Source organism: Schistocerca piceifrons, chromosome 1 (genome assembly GCF_021461385.2).
Source record: "Schistocerca piceifrons isolate TAMUIC-IGC-003096 chromosome 1, iqSchPice1.1, whole genome shotgun sequence".
In the NCBI taxonomy this organism is placed as follows: Eukaryota; Metazoa; Arthropoda; class Insecta; order Orthoptera; family Acrididae; genus Schistocerca; species Schistocerca piceifrons.
The window spans coordinates 1,180,938,097-1,180,960,836 of record NC_060138.1 but is presented as its reverse complement, the minus strand read 5'-3'; positions in this window follow the sequence as shown (position 1 = coordinate 1,180,960,836).

Here is a 22,740-nt window from a genome sequence, read left to right as displayed (position 1 = left end):
AAACGATCGGTCCGGAACTTCTTGCACGCATAGAAGTGGAAAATGAATGCCCGTGGAACATTTTGTGGACAGACGAAGCCCGTTTCCGTCTTCAAGGGCATGTCGGCACTCAGAATCGCAGAATATGGTCAACGGAAAATCCGCAGAGGATCAACCGTTACCTCTTCATTCTGCAAAGGTGACTGTGTGTTGGCTAGGCGCGCAGTCCGGAACCGCGTGACTGCTACGGTCGCAGGTTCGAATCCTGCCTCGGGCATGGATGTATGTGATGTCCTTAGGTTAGTTAGGTTTAAGTAGTTCTAAGTTGTAGGGGACTGATGACCACAGATGTTAAGTCCCATAGTGCTCAGAACCATTTGAACCATTTTTGACTGTGTGTTGGTAGTTGCCGGCATCGTTCATCATACTGCCGTGTTTTTTCAAGGAGATGAGACCTGCGGGTCCCGCTACCTGAACCATCACTGGTAAGCGCACCAACGTTATTCCAGCCCTCAAGCAGCGTGGGTGTATCGGCAGGTTCATTTTTATGCAAGATGGAGCTCCTCCATATATTGCACAATCAGTGGAGCGGCTGCTGCAAAGAAATTTCCGAAACGCTAGAACTATCAGCTGTCATTTTCCTACAGCCTGGGCGTCCAGATCAGCTGGTCTTAATCCGTTACACTACTGGTTGAGAAGTCATTTGATGTATGTTGTGTTCAGTGCTCCAGTTACGAACATAGCTCAGCTGAACGCGCTCAATGCGTGACGCATTCTAAACGTAACACCCGAAACACTGTTGTGCTGTTTGTCGTTTTCAACTTGTGGCTGAAAAGGATGAGCAGTGCACTGAAAATGTCTTGCGCCGGTCCCACGACAGTTGTAAATCGATGCCTTTTTGGTTCAAATGGCTCAGAGCACTATGGGACTCAACATCTTAGGTCATAAGTCCTCTAGAACTTAGAACTACTTAAACCTAACTAACCTAAGGACATCACACACACCCATGCCCGAGGCAGAATTCGAACCTGCGACCGTAGCAGTCCCGCGGTTCCGGACTGCAGCGCCAGAACCGCACGGCCACCGCGGCCGGCGATGCCTTTTTTGTTTTTATGCTGGTTTTGGCCCCAGCTTAATTATAAACGTATTAAATTTTGCCTTTTATTCCGATTTTGGCCCGAGTACAATTAAAACGGACGTTATTTAGCTTTTTATGTGGTTTATGGCCTCAGTACAGTTTGTAACTGATGTGGTACGACCCTGCTGTGGTGGATGGACTTACCTAAGCCGGCCGCTGCGGCCGAGCCGTTGTAGGCGCTTCAGTCCGGAACGGTGCTGCTCCTACGGTCGCAGATTCGAATCTTGCCTCGGACATGGATGTGTGTGATGTCCTTAGGTTAGTTGGGTTTAAGCAGTTCTAAGTCTTGGGGACTGATGACTTCAGATATTAAGTCCCATAGTGCATAGAGCCATTTGACTTACCTAACAGCGTCACACCCGTTGACTGCTGAACTCGTGCAATAATGCACATTGAACAGTAGGGAAGGTGTGATGCACAACTAAAATCATAGCCGCCGTATACGATTCATTTGTCACTTGTAGCCAGCCCTATTTACATTACGCCGCTTAGAGCACCATCTATCGGTAACATTTTCGTTAAATTCTTTTTGTTCCACGACATTTCCCCGCGCATCAATAATATACTCAAATTTGACATCATTCTGAGCAGTTGTTGTCTTCCTACAGCGTTCTCAAACTGAACTGGGTTATGGAACCCCGTATTTTGAAAATAATAGTTTTGAAACCAAGGGAGATAAATTTATTTCCAGAGTCAGAGGTTGAAAATACCGCTACAGTTGTACATTTCTTTTATTATCACACGACCGATTTCGGGCTCTTATAAGCCATCTTCAGGTGCTGCGACCCCCGAGCGCTGCAATAGACGTGTTCAAGGCGCGGTGTACTACGTACGAGCGCAGAACTCCCTGTTCTGCACTCGTAGGTAGCACACCGCGCGTTGTACACGTCCACCGTGGCGCTGTCTCCCACGATAGCTGAGTGGTCAGCGTGACGGATTGCCGTTCTACGGGCCCGGGTTCGATTCCCGTCTGGGTCGGAGATCTTCTCCGCTCAGGGACTGGGTGTTGTGTTATCTTCATCATCATTTCATCCCAATCCGGCGCGCAGGTCGGCCAACGTCGCGTCGAATGTAATAAGACTTGGACCAAGGCGGCCGGACCTGCCCCGCAAGGGGCCTCCCGGCCACTGACGCCAAACTCTCATTTCCATTACCGGTCGTAATAGTAAAAGAAATTAGCGGTATTTTCAACTGGTGATATAATGCTCAGTTGCGGATGTTCCTCCAACAGGTTTCTTTGTATTTCCAGAGTACTTATGCGGTCATATTGACACTAATGGTACTACGAAGGTACACAAAAGCTTCTACACAAAAGCTGCTATTGGAAATAGGTGGGGAAGCAAATTTGCCGTGTCTTTTTGAAAGGAAATGTCCTGGAATTTGCCTTAAGTGATTTAGGGCAATGACTGAAAACCAAAACATGAATAGCTTGAGGGGGGGAGGAGGGACGAACCATCACCCTCGGAAACAAGACACCAGTAATACCATCTCAAAGTAACACCTTCTCAAAGTAACACCTCAAAATAACACCTCCTTCTGAACAGTGAGACATTCCCCAGAAAAATGAAGATCTCCGTAAATCAAGAGGAAGCAAAACATGTAGTCTCTTTTGTAGCTACTAACACAAACGTATCATACTGTTCAGCACAAAAAAAAATCTGCGTACTTTTCCCAATGAGAGTTGCCAAGCGTTTTCGTGCAGCAGTGATATAGAATGCATGAACCGTCTTCCCGACACATATTCTTCGCAACGCGTACTTTCCCGCTGCGACGGCGGTTCTCTCGCGACTCGGCCAAAAATCCTTCTCTGCTGCGTGGCGCCTCCTTTTCGCTATTTTTTTCCCTTCCTTCTTCTTCTCTCGCGCCTACTCACGTCGCGAACGTCGGAGCGGAGCTCCAGTGTGTGTGTGTGTGGGGGGGGGGGGGGGGATGGGGGGGGGGGGAGTGGAAGGAAGGATCAAGTTCCGCCGGGCAGCGTCAGGGACCCCGACCGCAGGCCCTTGCCGGCCCTAAGCGCGCAGTCGATAACGTTATTGAATAATGTATCGCCAGAGCCGGACTCCACGGGACGGCGAAAAACATTCTTCCGTGCGATTGGCGCGCGTCTTCTCTGGTAGTGTCGCCCCCTCTCCAGAGGCGAGACGGTGCGGCCGGACCGCGCGGCCCGAGCGGCCGTGTTTGCCAAATGTGAGCGATGTCGCCTCTATTTGTTGACGCATCTGTAGTGAAAGGCTATGGAAATGTCGCCTTGACGCCTCCCTGCCTCCTAATGCCGGGCTCTTGCCGACCGCGTCTGATACACGTCGCCTGCACAAACACTTTTTTCTCTTTTCATTTTTTCGACCAGCGTTCCCGTTTCCTTCCCTCTGCTGAGGAACTAATCTATCAGTGCCACTCTTGAACGCGACTCGAACACAAACTCTCGTTTTTGCACAGTTTATCTCTCTGATTCTGTCCCTGGGCAACATTCTTAGCGATCTCAGAGCGCACTACACTTGTAAGTAGGCAGTTTAGGTTTTTATGTTGGTAACGCCACGTAGCGCTCTGAATGAAAATCACTGACTGTGCTGTGTGCAGTCTATGGTTGGTTCGCATTGTTGGAATATTTCCTATTGTAGTGTTGGGCAGTTGGATGCGAACAGCGAGCAGCGTTGCGCAGTTGGAGGTGAGCCGCCAGCAGCGGTGGATATCGGGAGAGAGATGGCGGAATTTTAAGAGCGGACGATCTGGACGTGTGTCCGCCAGAAAGAGTAAATTCCAGTATTACAAATTTACTCTTTCTGGCGGACACACGTCCAGATCGTCCGCTATATATAATCACTTTTGAAGATTTTGTTCCAATGTGTCTAACTGTTGCTGTGTTTGTCTCTGATTTTGTTTCATTTATTGCATTAATTGCAATAATAATGTATTAATGTCTGGAAACTGTTCCTCTATGCTTTTCAGCAGTGCATTTACACCGGCAACATTCACATTGTGACAAGCAGATAATGTATATTGACTTATTTGAGAAAACGGCGAGGACCCAAAATCTGAATGTACAGTATCTGCAAGATTGTGTCCTGTCATTTCGGATTCCTGAGACTAGCTGTTGCCTACCGATCGATCAATAATGCTTCTTTGTTCACTAATTGTTTCACTGTTCAAAACTGGCTCTGAGCACTATGGGACTTAACTGCTGTGGTCATCATTCCTCTAGAACTTAGAACTACTTAAACCTACCAAACCTAAGGACAACACACACATCCATGCCCTAGGCAGGATTCGAACCTGCGACCGTAGCTGTCGCGCGGTTCCAGACTGTAGCGCCTAGAACCGCTCGGCCACTCTGACCGGCTGTTTCACTGTCTACACTATTATTTGTCACTCGCTCCATTTCCCTATGCACAATTACCAAATTACTACTTTGAATGTCTGTTAATTCACTACACAGTGGTGCTGATAAGCTACGCTCGTCGTCACTATCATTTCTCAATTTCCTTTGGAGCCTAGTGTTACGTTTTCCACACGCCATAATTGTCACGTATTTCACACGATAACAAGAAAAGCACAATTTGAAGAGCAAAAACAAGAAAACACATTAGCATAGCACTGAAAATAATATCTCGTTAATTGCAAGCGCAGCTGCGAAGTACTTGGTGCAAATCTACATGCATGCCAGAACTGTTTTACTGTACAACAATAAAAAACTACAACTACAAAGGAAATTCTCTGTATAATTACGAGCCAGCAATAAATAATAGCCACTCTAATTACACAAACTACAAGAAAAAATCAGAAGGTACTCTCAGCTAAGGGTCGACATATGAAGCATCCCCATTGAAAAATTATGAATTAAAGTGCTGGAAAACCTCTACGTTATTTGATTTTCAAACAGATGAGCAAAACTGAACGTACGCAGACATTACTCTCTTTACTTACTCTGATCAACACTAAACTGAGCCGGCCGGGGTGGCCGAACGGTTCTAGGCGCTACAGTCTGGAACCGCGCGACCGCTATGGTCACAGGTTCGAATGCTGCCTCGGGTATGGATGTGTGTGATGTCATTAGATTAGTTAGGTTTAAGTAGTTCTAAGATCTAGGGGACTGATGACCTCAGAAGTTAAGTCCCATAGTGCTCAGAGCCATTTGAAACATTTGAACCACTAAACTGACACAATATTTCCAGCGCAATGCAATCTGACTTTCAAAAATCCCTACAAAAGAAAGGCCCTGACTAACAATAACCTATACCTTTCATGAATCACTTACCTCACAAAATCTTCGTTAATCGAACTACTGCAATACAGCGAGCCCCAATACTGCAGCTAAATAAAGGATTCTAACTACTGAAGGCGCTAACTACCGATAAGCATAGTCAGCAAATGAAAGATTTTGATAGACAACAAACAATGTACTTATCTTAATAATGTTCAAAAGTCATACTATATATGTATATATATATATCAGTTCATAATATCCAGTATTACAAATTTACTCTTTCTGGCAGACACACGTCTAGATTGTCCGATCTTAAAATTCTGCCATGTCTCTCCCCACATCCACCACTGCTGGCGGCTCACCTCCAACTGCGCAACGCTACACGATGTTCGCATCCAACTACCCAACACTACAACAGGAAATATTCCAACAATGCAAACCAGCCACAGACTGCACACAGCACAGTCAGTGATTTTCATACAGAGCGCTACGTGGCGTTACCTACACAAAAACCTAAACAGCCTACTTACACACTGATGAGCCAAACATTATGACCATTGCCTGTCACAATACTAAATGCCGACAGGTGATGGTGATGCGTGATGCGGTAAGGAACGAATACGGGGTCAACACTAACAACAGCGACAAACTACAGGGATGGAAGTCCTATGAACATGCGTCCGGAAATGCATCGCTGCCACAGTAGATAGAGCTGGCTAATGACAAATCCTCTGACCACGCCCGAAGTGTTGCTTGTGTTTCCCGGGCTGTGTGATTGGCGCAGATTACAGTAGGCGTCAGAAGGGTTCGGTATTCACGTCGGGAACAAGCCGGGATGGTGTATGTGTACGGCCAGGCAGATGGAAACAGTCGAGAGTAAGCAAGGCTGTATCAAAACAAGTACGCCCACAGACACCAACATCAAACCACATCCCAAGCACTTTTAGCCATTTGTGTGGTCATGGATCCTTTCAGGCAGACGAACGTGCTGGTAGGATACTTGTTTTGGTATAGCCGCGCTGCCTCTCGAGCGTTGCCATCTGCTTGTCCGTACACAGATACCATCTCGGCTTGAATGAAATTTTCACTCTGCAGCGGAGTGTGCGCTGATTTTGGAACTTCATGGAAGGTAGGAGACGAGGTACTGGCAGAAGTACAGGGTGTCCGAAAAGTCTTTCCCTGATTACATAAATTGATAACTCAGGCTAGAAGTAAGATACAAATATGAAACTGGTGTCTAATTGTTTATAAACTATCAAAGTTTTTTCACACATCAGTAAACTTCCAAATGAGCACCCTTGGTAGCTCGTAGCACTTCTAGGCGATATTCAATTTCCGTCCACACATTAGCCAACACCACTCGACGGATCGATTCAACGACTGTGGTTATCCGTTGCCGCAGGGTTTCAAGATCTGGTACACGTGTTCGGTAGACCTCGTCCTTGACATAATCCCATAAAAAGAAGTCTAATGGGGTTATGTCAGGAGAGCGTGGAGGCCAAACCGCTGGCCCATCATGACAAATCCATCGCGCAGAAAAGGTCATATCGAGATAGGCACGGACGTCCAAATCCCAATGAGGCGGTGCACCGTCTTGCTGAAACAAGACATCGGGGTGATACTGAAGCAGCTGACGAACAGCACACAGATGCAACATGTCCACATACACTGTAGATGTGATGGTAGCCTCAGCGAAGAAGAATGGCCCTATAATTCGATCGTGCAATAGCGCGCACCAGACATTCACCTTTGGACTGCCTCTGGTGCACTCCATGACCTCGCCAGGGGGCTGTGAACCCCAAATGCACACATTATCGCGATTCACTACTCCACTGACAAAAAAGGTCGCTTCGTCGGAAAAGGCAATTCGTCTAAGATAAACATCATCGTCCTCTATACGTGATAGCATTTCGACTGCAAAGTCATATCAACGTTTACTGTCATTGGGCAACAAGGCCTGAACGATTTGCGCTTTGTATGCACGAAACAGTAAACGTTTGTGTAAAATGTCATGTAGACAGCCTTTTGGCATCTGTAATTCACGGCCGGCCGAAGTGGCCGTGCTGTTAAAGGCGCTGCAGTCTGGAACTGCGAGACCCCTAGGGTCGCAGGTTCGAATCCTGCCTCGGGCATGGATGTTTGTGATGTCCTTAGGTTAGTTAGGTTTAACTAGTTCTAAGTTCTAGGGGACTAATGACCTCAGCAGTTGAGTCCCATAGTGCTCAGAGCCATTTGAACCATTTTTGTAATTCACGTGAGACCCTGCGCACCGATTTCTTCGGACCTCACAGAAAAGATTGCCTTACAGATTCCACCCCGGCTGCTGAGGTTCTTGGTCGACCAGACCTCGGAAGGTCAGCAACCGATCCTGTGTTCTTGAACTTCTCGTACCAGGCTTTAATGCTCTTGACATCAGGTGGATTCCTTCCAAATGTTGTCTGGAAGTGTCTCTGCACTGTGGTTGGTGATCGTGTCTCATGGTACCACAGGACACACTGTGCCTTCTCCTGATTGGTTAACATGGCTTCTTGGGCACTGCTCCTCATCCACTACTTACGTACTGCGAACCTAAAACAGAAGAAAAATTTTAATAGTTGTAAACAATTCGACACAAGTTTCATATTTGTATCTTACTTCTAGCCTGAGTTATCAAATTATGTAATCAGGGAAAGTCTTTTCGGACACCCTGTATGATTGTGAGGACGGGTTGTGAGTTGTGCGTGGTTAGCTCAGTTGGTAGAGCACTTGCCCGCGGAAGCCAAAGGTCCCGAATTCGAGTCTCGGTCCGGCACACAGTTTTTAATCTGCCAGGAAGTTTCACCATCTCGGACTGCTCCCGAAGTGAAAACCATTCTGCAGCTTACAGTACGCTGCTTCAATTACACAACCTGCACCACACAAGAAACACATGGTACGTAGTTGCAGGAGCATTCATATGCCGTCTGCCGTGGCAACAATGCATTTCCGGACACATGTTCGTAGGATATTTTTTCCTCTATTTGTAGTGAGGAATCCGTCCCTGCAGTTTTTCGGATTTGTTGATGTTCACATTACGTAAAAAGAGAACAGGCGAATGGGGAATACGATACTGACAGTAAATGGGATTTCCACTGTCGTGAGCGACTTTCATGAAAGAATAGTATTATGATTCGGCGGCTGGAAACGAGAGCCGCACAACAGTAGAGGGAAAAATGACCTTCCCTATCTGTTATTGCAGCTCTCAGTTGCTCTAAAAGGAGTACATTATTCAGCAACAAAAATCTTTGATCATTTGCCCAACAACATAAAGTGTCTGGCAGGTAGCAGATCAACTTTCAAATCTAGCTTAAAATCATTTCTTTTGGACATCTCATTCTACTCCATGGACGAGTTTCTGTCTCAGAAATGGTAAAAAAACAAAAAAAAGATTGTACTTCTAAATTTAGTTGCATGTGTAGAACTAAAAACTTCATTAATATTAATCTTGGTGCTATTCATGTGTGTATATATATATCTTGTAATCTGACCTGTTCCATATCATATCGATAAAATAATCGGGAACATGACATAACTAAAACTAAAACTAAACGGCGAATTGGTCAGCTATTTTTGTGCCATTATCGTGAGCATTCGTGGAGAGTGGGTGAAGGACGATGAAAACACGTTCAGGCGACGTGTTGGAGGCCAACACCTCATTACAGAACGTGGTGGTCCGAAGCTTGCCCGCTCTGTAAAGTAATGACGACAGGGTTTAGGTACGACACTAGCTAAATTTCTGATAACATAAATTGAGTTAATGTTACCCCTTTTAGAGGAGTTTAGGTAACCGTGAACATGTATCCAGTGGAGTCAGCTCTCGGACTATGAAATTCTTTTCTTGATCTAGCCTCATATTAAAAGGAGTCTATTGGAGCAATAACGGGATTCGAACCGATGTTCCTTAGAAAATCGTAAATGGGAGGATGAACGAAAACTATCGGCAGCCCAAAACGAACAAATAATTTCAGAACTTATTTTAATCATTTTTGCTCTTCAGGATATGAAAGCTAAATACTTAATTCTCTCTGCTTCCAGAATGCAAAACTAAAACAGAATCAACCTCAGTTATTTACTACCACCTTGCATTTGTCTATTGATAAGCATAAATAATGCAATAAACTATCAGATTAACGTGCACTAACTGACAAAACAGATTACCTTCATGTTATTTAATGAGCAATAATTGACTAAAAACTAGCAGAGATTCCAGTAAAGGGAAAGTCGCCTGATTTGGGAAGGCACTAAATGAAAACCGTTTATTTTAGCACAAACACTAAATATACTTTATTCAACATGTTAGTATGATGATGCATGTTCAATTTATGCTCTTCTTATACGTTTACATTAAATAAGTTGCGAAACAAATTATGCTGCGAAATCGTCTGTCTTTAAAATGGGTTCGTAATTTGAGGAGATCTTATGACGACTGAGTATAAACGAAGTTATCAGATATTTGGCACCTGTACACTTTTAACGACACGTATCAGAAATGTATCTCCTGCCTGTAGAGCTAGCACATGCTGTATGTGCCCACGTCACGCACTGTGACCACCGAATCCAGTTCTCTACATTGTGACGGTCTGAGAAGTACCCTGCACAGTAGATGCACTCCGCGTCTTCATTGTCGTCGCTGTCTTCGCTTTCATCAGACAGTTCAAATTCATGTGCTTTGGACGCTGATGAATATTCAGTGATGTATCGTCTCTGGTCAATCGACTTTTCACGTCCAGATGCCTGGGTTGATGCTCCGCGGTAACCACGTCTCGCATTCCCAACTCGCTTCGGCGTTACCACTCTTTGTTTTGAGTCCACTAATTGATGCTTATAAGGAGATCCACTGATCAGCTGATCAGAACTAGTGCCGGATCTTCTGGGAACTATTTAGATTTCAATATCTGGAAGAGGACTGATGTAATTGCCGTGACAAATTTGGATCTTGGAATTTGAGGAATAGGAATTTCTTCAGATTCCAGTGATTCAGGAACGGCAACTTTTTTACCTCCCAACAAAAATCCTTTTTGTGGATGATTGTCATTTGCAGATGGAGTATTCTCAGCAGGATGAGCCAGTTCTTCTACAACACCAAATTCATGGGGTCGTAAGTTCTGACGATTGCATTGAAATACACCTGCCTTCTGGAAATCGTTTGTTGCTATTTCTGCTCTCACTGCCTGTACTTAAGCTTTTCAATGAATATTGCTTACTTGGTACACAGTTACAATGAGCAATATGGCACAATCTTCTGGGCATAAAACGTCTTCAGTGGCCCCTTCAGAGAAACTAACAATGGTTGCATTTTATGGGTGCTATGAGACTGCAGAGACACAATGGAGATGTGGTTATCCATGGCCAAATTAATCACGTCAATATTTCTGACATAGGTGATGTGTCCAGCCACAACGAGAAACGTAGGATCAGATTTCATTGGATTCACATGGAGCAACATGTAGTGAAATCATTGATAGCTATGACATGTTCCACGAGGACAACTGAACGTGTTAAAAGATCAGAGTCGAGGTACAGTGGTTAGATGAGTATGATACTGGTAAAAACCATTCAAAAGCCAAGATCGCATAAAATATCGTTTACTCAAGACAACCGGTTTCAACAGTCTTAGCTGTCATCTTCAGGCTTAAACAATTTTTGTAGTAAAACGCTGAACCTCATGCACGAAATGTCAAGTGGATAAAACTCAGACACAATATAAACGTTAGACATCGCTAAAATATTTAAAAACGCACAGCGATGACAAACGTTTATAATGTGCTGAGTTTTATCCGCTTGACTTCTTATGCATGAGAGTCAGCGTAAAATGAACATGTTTTACTACAAAAAAAGAATGGTTGAGACCTGAGGACGACGACTAAGATTGTTGCAGTCGGTTGTCTTGAATAAAAAATATTTTGTGCGGTCTTGGCTTTTGAATGCCTTTTAACAATTAAAGCAGATCACCTTTCAATACTCTCATAAGGAGAAATTTCAACCAGAGCATGATACTGACCCCTATTGATGCCTTGACCACAAAATTCGCCTGATTTGAACCCGATTTGCGTCTGGGACGGGCACAAGTCCAACTCCAGGAGTCACCAGCTCGTAATTTACGAGAACTGCGTGACCTATGCGTAAACTTCTGGTGCCACATGCCTCCGGTCTCTTACCAAAGAATTGTCGAGTCCACGCCATGTAGAATCGCTGCTTAATTGCCTTAGGTCGACCAACACGCTCTTAAGTAAGTGATCATAATGTTTTGGTTCATGAGTGCAGATCCACCGAATAATATATGATACACCTCCTGAAAAAAGCACACTTGTCGATTTCGAACACTTAAAATTGCGTACAACGGGCACGAGGCGGTCATGTGGTCCTTCACCACTCACGATAAATCATGACATTGAAGGGCTGAGTCAACGTAGTTAGATAACTCGATGTAGGGACTTAACAGAAAGGGTGAAAGGAACTATCGGGTTGGAAGATGCACGTAACCAAAGCTATATTGAAGTTCCATGACTTGTTGGTTTATCGACAATGTCTGTCCAGTGTTTCTACAAACAACCTGTAATCATGTAACAAGACGTAACGAAAATGACTGGAAAAAGACGCGTTCCGATGTGGATTTGTCAATGACAGTCCATTTTGAGCACCACAAGAATTGCTGCTGTCAGTGAATGCGGGTATATCCAGCGATGGCAAAAACAGATTAACCGACAGGGACTGGAGAAGAGCATCATTCCCTGTCAATGACAGTTGGTTACAAAGACGAGAAAAATCAGTGTATTCATTTAAATCTTAACTAATATTCGAGCGATTGACAATGAAGCCTATACGCTGAACAAATTTTGTGTGTTTATCTGAAATGAAGAACAAAGTTAGCGCTTATGACACAAACAAAATGAGCTCCACTTCGCTCGCCTTTGTGGCCGAGCGGTTCTAGGCGCTTCAGTCCGGAACCGCGCTGCTGCTACGGTCGCAGGTTCGAATCCTGCCTCGGGCATGGATGTGTGTGATGTCCTTTGGTTGGTTAGGTTTAAGTAGTTCTAAGTTCTAGGGGACTGAACACCATAGATGTTAAGTCCCATAGTGCTCAGAGCCATTTTTGAGCTGATGACCTCAGTCCCATAGTGCTCAGAGCCATTTGAACCATTTTGAAGCTCCACTTTGCAGACAAATTTCTAATTTCCACTCCTTTTCGTAATACTGCTGTGGTAGTTTCACATAAATTAACTTATAGCTGCAGCACTCACAGCCATTTTAATGTTTTTTAACTGATATTTGCATTAATTCTTCCTCAGTTTCTACTTCAGTTGTGTTTATCATGCAGATACGAACAAATATAATTCATCTTTTGCAGTTGAATGTTTACTTTGTTTGTAATCACTTACGTTTCACCTGTTCATATTAAAAACCATCAAAGGTCTATAAAATAAAAATAAGACAATTGTTTAACTGTTGATTTTCAACTGAGACTATATCGTGTTTAATAAAAGCACATATATATTATCTTACTACTTACTACTATGTGGTTTTGATTTACTACTTTTTTTGTGTTTCCCATTCCTTTAGAGTGTCCACTGCTTTTGAGATAAATACAGTAGACAATTCCAATTGATAATATGCGACAAACATGCATTTAAGTACACCTAACCCTTTTCCTGCACACTACATATGACCTTGTTGTAGGTAGTTTGGGTCTAATGTGAACTGAACCAGGTGGCAGTAAGGCGCGGTATTGGCGTCGGAGAAGATAGAGGGTGTGGCAGGGACGGCACGATGTGTGTGTGTGTGTGTGTGTGTGTGTGTGTGTGTGTGTGTGTTTTAGTTTTTATTTGCTCTTCTACTGTATATCATGAGTATTAATGGTTCTTACAGACAATTTCAGTGGAATAATTCCATTGGAATGACAATTCCAGTAGAAGATTAGAAAGACTTGTTTTTACACCAGCTTACCATAACAAATATGTTCCCCCGGCACATTTGTTACGTTGATCTGGCGTATGAAAAAGTGTTTGGAACGTTCCATTGGAATTGTGGTGCAGTCAAACATTAGAGACGAGGGGAATAATTTGATAATTAACGCAATCGTTCGAAAGTATTCATCATTATAGATTATATGCAACTGCTACAGAAAACAAATAAATAATAAACTGAATTGCTGGTATTATATGCTATTCCAATATAGGAATTGGGCAAATTCCTTTCATTGTTTTACTAGCTCAAAAAACCGGCATTGCCCGGATACTTATTTATATCTGTGACCGATATATCGTATGTGTGGAATTTACTTGAGACTTACAAATATTCTTTGTATGCACCTTGGAAATAAAATGATTGTGGACTTGAATGGAGAGCTTGTTTTCTTTACTAGTATGAGAGAGAGCCACTTAGAGCTCACAGTACGAAAAGTAACTGACACTGTGGCTAAGGATCATGCTCACAACACACAGCATCTGTCTTAATGCTTTGTTTTTGCTCGTGGTATAACATAAGATCACCGGAAATTGTGTAAGTTTGAAGCAATATCGTGAATTGTTAGTAATAAGCGAGATTCGGAGTAAAATGAATCACTTGCCTTCGCCACTTCCCATCAAAATTTCCGCTTCTAGAAAGGAATATAAGTAACATTGATCGACAGAAGCAAAACAGCGTCGCTAAGCTTTTAATACACAAAGAGAAATCAGTAAAACCTTCGATTCTAGCCCATAAATTCAATATAATTTTTAATTTCGTCACTAACGTTAATTACCCAAAATACTTTTGTCACTGAGGCAGTAAAAACGTGCTTAGAGAATAAGTCAAATACAAATAAAATCAGTCGAAAGAAGTAAATGTCATTAAGTTTTAAATATACAAAGCAAGTAAATTCGAGTTCAGTATGAATTCGTAACGATAAGATTGTGATGTTTAATGCTGTCGGTAACGTAAACTTCTGAAAATACGTTTTTTAGTTTATACATCCAAAAATCCAGTGTGTTGTTCTATGGTTTACTATGAAACTAACAGCACCCTCTGATGGATCTTCGGAGTACTAAAAGAACCGTCTATTGAGACATAGTCAACACGCATACATAAAACATGGTTTTTATGAAACACAACTAGCTCTTTACTCTCATGAAATGTTGCGTGCTGTCAACAAGGGATTTGAAATTGATTCTGTATTTCTAGATTTCCAGAAATCTTTTGAAATCGTACCTCACAAGCAACTTGTAATTAAATTGCATGTTTCGTACCTCACAAGCGGCTTGTAATTAAATTGCATGTTAATGAGAATATCGTCTCACTTATGCAACTGGATTCGTGATTTCCTGTCAGACAGGTCACAGTTCTTAGTAATTAATGAAGAGTCATCAAGTAAAACAGAAGTGATTTGTGGTGTTCCCCAAGGTAGAGTTATAGGCCTTCTGCTGTTCCTTATATATGTAAACAATTTAGGAGACAATCTTAGTAGCTGTCCTAGGTCGTTTGCAGATCATGCTGTCCTTTATCGTCTACTAAAGTTATCAGAAGACCAAACAAAGTGCAAAACGATTTACAAAAGTTATCTCTATGAGGTAAAAATTGACAATCTCCCCTTAATAATGGAAAGAGTGAGGTCTCCCTTATGAGTGCTAAAAGAAATCCGTTAAACGTCGGTTACGCGACAAATCAAACAAATCTAAAGGCCGTAAATACCACTATACCTAGAAATTACAGTTACGAACATCTTCAATCCGAAAGAATACAAAAGTGGTTCAAACGGCTCTGAGCACTATGGGACCTAACTGCTGTGGTCATCAGTCCCCTAGAACTTAGAACTACTTAAAACTAACTAACTTAAGGACATCACACACATCTATGCCCGAGGCATGATTCGAACCTGCTTTGTACTATCGAGCAACAGCGGAGAGAATGTCAAAGATATGATACAGGATTCGGGGTAGACATCATTAAAACAGAGGCATTTCTTTTTGCAGTGTAATGTTCTCACGAAATTTCGATCGCTAACTTTCTCCTTCGAATGCGAAAATATATTATTGATGGCGACCTAAAAAGGGAGAAATGATAGTCATAATAAAATAAGGGAAATCAAATTTCGCACGAAAATATATAGGAGTTCGCTTTTTTCTCACGCTTTTCGAAAGCTGAATAATAGAGAATAGTAGTGATGGTGGTCCGATGAACCCTTTGCAGACACTTAAGTGTGATTTGCAGAGTAGATACCGATATAGAAAATGGCCAAATGGCTCTGAGCACTATGCGACTTAACTTCTGAGGTCATCAGTCGCAAAGAACTTAGAACTAATTAAACCGAATCAAACTAAGGACATCACACACATCCATGTCCGAGGCAGGATTCGAACCTGCGACCGTAGCGGTCGCTCGGTTCCAGGCTGTAACGCCTAGAACCGGACAGCCACTCCGGCCGGCTACAGATGTAAAAAACTGTGATGATTAAACATCCTAGCTACCGAGCTCAGCATATAGTTTTAGTTAAAACTTTAAATTGCAATATCTATTTTTTCGTTTTAGGATTTTGATGAAATAAAGCCTGTTTGTTGCCCCAAGCTACGTTCAAGTTATCTGTGTAAGCCGCACGAAAATTCGTCTGGTAGCAATGGAGAATAGTATAATGAAACTGAAAGACCGACACGATGGTTTCAAAGTTTTATTATTAGTATAGATGAAATGAAATGATCGTATGGCATTGATGGCCGGGAGGCCACAGTCGGGGAAGTACGGCTGCAAAGTGCAAATCCTATTTCAGTCGACGCCACTTTGGGCGACTTAAGTGCCGATGATGAGGGTAAAATGATGGTGAGGGCAACACAACACTCAGTATATGAGCGGAAAAAAACCCGGCAGGGAGTCGAACCCGGGGTCAGCTGCATGGGAGGAAATCACGTTACCACCTTCTTTTTGCATTTTGTTCGTTGTATTTGATCGTAGCGGCCGTCACACGACATCCGTTGAGGTTCGTTGTTGATCCCTTCACTCAGTGTTTTTTATTACAGAGGCCAGCCAGGTCTCTGACCGAACACGCTGAGCTACCGTACCGGCACCACTCAGCTAAGCAGGAGGAAATTAGTGCAGAACTGTAGATAAACAGAGCGTTTTCATACTCAATACCTGTACAGGAGAAGGACAGACACTCAGGGCGACGGTTCAATCGCGCTTCCGGCCATCCTGATTTGGGTTTTGCGTGATTTCGCTAAATCGCTTCCGGCAAATGCTGGGGTGGTTCCTTTGACAGGGCACGGCCGACTTCCTTCTCCATCCTTCCCTAAACCGATGACCTCGCTGTTTGGTCTCTTCTCCCCAAATCCACCCAACTCAACCCGGCACTCAGGAGCTATCAGAATGAACTAAAAATAAAACGAAGTTTCTTCAAACCGTGGCTTGGGCAGCTTGGTTCGGGAAGTATATTCCCTAAGTTTACACGAATTACTTTTCTGCTGCACTGTATTAGACGACCTCATTTCTGCTGAAACTACGTTCTTACACTTGCACGATTTACTTTTGGAGAGCGTCTCTCTTGTTCCTACCGGTATATTCGGCAGTAATGGAAGAGGAAACTGTTGAGTCGACTCCATTTGCATGAGAGTCCGACCGAAGCAGCCGACAGACAGGTTAAATTTCCTGCGACTTTGCGCCGAGTAACACTTGTGTGAGCGGGGAGTCGGCGCTCCTCGACAAGGATTGATGGCGCCGCCGCCGCCTTGGGGCCGCCGCGTCTATCGGGACATCTCAACAGGCGACGCGGTGGCTCTCAAACCCTCTCCTCCAGCGCCGCCCCCCGGAAAGCGCAGTCGGCGCTACGGCCTCTCCGCCTAACTTGACCGGCAATTGTTTCGCGAAAAGAGGCGCTTCTGAGGCCTCGAGTCCGTCACGGTGGACGCTAAAGCGAAAGAGACGAGCCGCCCCACCGCCTCGCACGCCCGGAAATGTTTCGTGTCGGACGAGCCGCGCAGAGGATGATTTCAAAGGAGCAGGCAGGACCGGCCGAGCGTCATTTTTCTCTTCCCCGAACTGCTGTATCTGTGTTAACCGCTGCGTTTGTATCACGCTCCGCGGATCACAATAAAGCGACTGCCCCTTGTTACCGTAACTGCGAGCGATGCGAAACAGACTCTCTTGCATGCATATTCACTCAAAATGGACTGCACCGTTTGCAGCACACACAACTAACTTAGAAAGAAGAGGTCAGAGGTGGAACGCTCCACTAAATCTTTCTCTAGTCTGTTGCACTACTTTATTTGGCACCACCTAGAGAAACATCCGGATTAATAAAAAAAAGGAAAAAAAAATCATTTCAGTTGATATACCAGGGTAATACCAAACGTAAGGTCTCCTACTTGTTATAAGTACATAGACCAGTTTAATGAATATATATACACTCCTGGAAATGGAAAAAAGAACACATTGACACCGGTGTGTCAGACCCACCATACTTGCTCCGGACACTGCGAGAGGGCTGTACAAGCAATGATCACACGCACGGCACAGCGGACACACCAGGAACCGCGGTGTTGGCCGTCGAATGGCGCTAGCTGCGCAGCATTTGTGCACCGCCGCCGTCAGTGTCAGCCAGTTTGCCGTAGCATACGGAGCTCCATCGCAGTCTTTAACACTGGTAGCATGCCGCGACAGCGTGGACGTGAACCGTATGTGCAGTTGACGGACTATGAGCGAGGGCGTATAGTGGGCATGCGGGAGGCCGGGTGGACATACCGCCGAATTGCTCAACACGTGGGGCGTGAGGTCTCCACAGTACATGGATGTTGTCGCCAGTGGTCGGCGGAAGGTGCACGTGCCCGTCGACCTGGGACCGGACCGCAGCGACGCACGGATGCACGCCAAGACCGTAGGATCCTACGCAGTGCCGTAGGGGACCGCACCGCCACTTCCCAGCAAATTAGAGACACTGTTGCTCCTGGGGTATCGGCGAGGACCATTCGCAACCGTCTCCATGAAGCTGGGCTACGGTCCCGCACACCGTTAGGCCGTCTTCCGCTCACGCCCCAACATCGTGCAGCCCGCCTCCAGTGGTGTCGCGACAGGCGTGAATGGAGGGACGAATGGAGACGTGTCGTCTTCAGCGATGAGAGTCGCTTCTGCCTTGGTGCCAATGATGGTCGTATGCGTGTTTGGCGCCGTGCAGGTGAGCGCCACAATCAGGACTGCATACGACCGAGGCACACAGGGCCAACACCCGGCAATTTGGTGTGGGGAGCGATCTCCTACACTGGCCGTACACCACTGGTGATCGTCGAGGGGACACTGAATAGTGCACGGTACATCCAAACCGTCATCGAACCCATCGTTCTACCATTCCTAGACCGGCAAGGGAACTTGCTGTTCCAACAGGACAATGCACGTCCGCATGTATCCCGTGCCACCTAACGTGCTCTAGAAGGTGTAAGTCAACTACCATGGCCAGGAAGATCTCCGGATCTGTCCCCCATTGAGCATGTTTGGGACTGGATGAAGCGTCGTCTCACGCGGTCTGCACGTCCAGCACGAACGCTGGTCCAACTGAGGCGCCAGGTGGAAATGGCATGGCAAGCCGTTCCACAGGACTACATCCAGCATCTCTACGATCGTCTCCATGGGAGAATAGCAGCCTGCATTGCTGCGAAAGGTGGATATAAACTGTACTAGTGCCGACATTGGGCATGCTCTGTTGCCTGTGTCTATGTGCCTGTGGTTCTGTCAGTTCAGTGATGTATCTGACCCCAGGAATGTGTCAATAAAGTTTCCCCTTCCTGGGACAATGAATTCACGGTGTTCTTATTTCAATTTCCAGGAGTATATATATATATATATATATATATATATATATATATATATATATATATAATGAATGAAATGAATGAAAGTGGGGAAGAAATGGCTTTAAATATTTTTGTTATTTACTCTTTCAGTACGCACTTTGTTGTAGAACCTTTTTTTTTTACGTGTGGTAAAGAAAATTCATTTAGACAGAATTAAGCACGTTTAAAATTATGTGAAATTTAGCAACCCTCTCATGCCGATAAATTCAAACTAACTGATTAATAACATTTATGACTTTGAAAATTATTTAAATTAATTTTTTTTACGTATTTCGGCCTTGGCACACATTTTCTAAATGCAGTGGGTTTTTCAATATTTACTGAATTCTTTCCCGGCGTTAGCTATGGAACACAAGACTGTCTCTGTTAGCATAAAATGGTTAAATATTGCCAAGCCGACCTGAACATTTAGTTATCATTGACAAAACACAATTCACTATACGTTTAATTTATTTGCTTTAGAAATTGAAAGAACCAACAGATTAACAACTTCAACGTTAACTATCCGCCTATGAATGCACAAATGTAAAACCAGTAATAAATTCACTCAACCTCAGGAACTCTGTAAAAGAAAAATATTTCGTAGTTCACTGCTAATTTTACCTGTTTCCGATTTACGCGTTTGGTTAATTTTATAGCGGAACAATTTTTTAAATGTGCCGCCGCTGCAAATCGTTCGGTCGCGGCACACGGCCCAGCGACACCAACGATAATCGCTAAAAGTGCTGAAAATTCTTTAAAGAAATATTATAGATGACATGGGCAAGCTAATTTACATTAGCAATACACAATTTTGATAAATTATAATGTATCTAGACCACAACAATAATTAAAATTACACACCTTTATAATTTCTCCTCTAATGGCGGCTTAAGACAGATACAGACAAAAGAAGTCTACTCATGCATATAATGCTACGTCAAAGGTTCCTCTTTCTCTCAGCTCTCGAGGAAGACGACAAAGAATGCACATTATGTAGTGTTATACTATTGCTGATTATTAATATCTCTTTGTAATCTTACAACATTATTTTCCTCTGTGGGTATATTTTACACTTTTTCATCGCAGATACCAACATATTTCGTAATTTCATTAGAGTATAGAAATATTACAATCATAAATACATCGAGAATATTATTACAGAAAATATTACAATACTAACCAACGTCCTTTATACAAAATTAAATAATATTTTTTGTTAAACAATTACAGTACATACGAATTGCTTCATAGTGGCGTACATAGTACAATTAAACGTCATTTCAGTTTATTAACAGTGTGTGTGCTGCCAGGGAACGTTACACCAGTTTATTTCTACAATGGTTTACATCAGATTACAGCCTGAACATTTAGCTGTTATTCGACACAATCACCATTTATGTCGATGCAGTTTTGTAGACGCTGTGGCAGTTTCTGTATGCCCATGTCATGTCAGTTCGCCGCCATGCTGTTCAGAAAGTTATGAGCCTCTTCTTTCACCTCGTCGTCGGTGCTGAATCACTGGGATCACAATTAACGCTGACAGGTACTGTGAGACTCTGAAAAAACTCAAACGGGCAATTCAGGACCGGAGAAGAGAAATGTCGAGCAAGGACGTACACATTCCCCATGAAAACGCTCGCCGACGCATCGCTCGGAAAACCGTTGCTATCCTGCAACAGCTTCAGTGGAACATAATTACCCACCCACCCTACAGTCCTGACTTGGCGCCCAGTGACTATCACCTGTTCCCTAGGTTAGAAGAACATTTGGCCCGAAAGCGATTCAGAGCCGACGACGAGGTGAAAGGAGAGGTTCATAATTTTCTGAACAGCATGGTGGCGAGCTGATATGACATGGGCATACAAAAATTGCCACAGCGTCTACAAAAATGCATCGACAGGAATGGTGATTATGCCGAAAAATTTTCAAGCTGTGAACTGATGTAAACCATTTTAGAAACAAACAGGTCTATGTACATATAAAAAATTAGGAGACCTTACTTTTGGGATTACCCTCGTACAAATGTTTGTTAGATTTTGCAAGAATTCTGATCATTCATAATGAATATTTTTCTCCTTGTGCATACAAAGCACACTTAAGCACTTGGCTGAGGATTTGTAGAACCATATTCAGTCTGCATCACAGTTTCACTCTCGAAAACGAGCTGCTTTTCGTTCAATTTTTTGGTGTCTTTGTCATTCCTGTCTGACCAGGAACCTATACCGCCCAGTAGTACTCACAAGGAGACGCCACAACCTTGGCATCACGGAGTTACTTTAAACTCTTTACGCTGTTAGTAGGCCATTAAAACACCATAATTTGAAAGTAGTAAGGTGCACTACTCTGGCAATTCTGAGAAAATCGCAAGAGAAATTTTACGCTTCTATTACGGAACTGATATACCTGTGCAAAGGTGCTGGCTGTGACGTTTCATCCTGGTAATGTCGTTAGTGTCGGCGCATAGCAAGTGGGTTGTGGACGAGACGGTGGTTTCTTCACTGGTCTCATTATTTAATTCATATGCTATATGAGAAGTAATATAATAAAAAAAAAAACACTTGTACTAGCACGATGTGTTTGCATGAAGTTTCAATTCATGTTTTCCAGTCTGAACGACAAATAACATCCTGCAACGTATGATGTCGAGACCATACCCAAGAAATAGTTCTACATTACTCTTGCGGTCTGGCAAACAGTGGCTTACGATGTTACTAAAAAAAAAAAAATGTTCAAATGTGTGTGAAATATTATAGGACTTAAATGCTAAGGTCATCAGTCCCTAAGCTTACACACTACTTAACCTAACTTATCCTAAGGACAAACACAGACACCCATACCCGAGGGAGGACTCGAACCTCCACCGGGACCAGCCGCACGGTCCATGACTGCAGCGCCATGACCGCTCGGCTAATACCGCGCGGCTTCGATATTACTGATTGTGAATAACGTCATTCGCATCATTATTTATTGGGGTCTGACATGTGTTTTCCAAGCCTGGCTTTGTCCTTGAAAAATTCATTACAGATAGTAAATAGTCTAATAAGACATGAAATTCCTAGAATTTCAAGACAATTCATGTGGCTTTTTCTCGTTATATTGCCTCTTAAATGTAATATAAAACAAATAATGAGACCAGAGATGAAAAAATATAGATTAAAAAGTATGTGTTGGCGGGATCCACTTACCATGCGCGGACGCTAACACATGACAGCGATGCAATCTTACCACCGGCACTTTTGTACAGATACATCATTTTCATATTAGACGCTAAAATTTCTCTAGCGATTTTCTCGGAATAGCCAGAGTAGTGCACCTTACTAATATGATATAATATTGTTTTAATGGCGTACTAAAGGTGTACAAAGTGTGAAGTACATACGTGATTCCAACGTCGTGGTCTCTCCTTGTCCGTAAGAGAGAGGTCTTGCGTACGGTAGGTAGTCTCTGTTATAGATCTATTTCATCTTGTAAGTGTTCAGATAACTTACGGGACTGCAGCCGGGTGACGTCGTCGACAGCCGCCGATATTTCGATAAGAGCGCACCCTACCATTTACAAGCCAAAACAGAAGAAAGTAAGCGCTATGAAAGCGAATTTAAAACCTTGGTTAAGCGCAG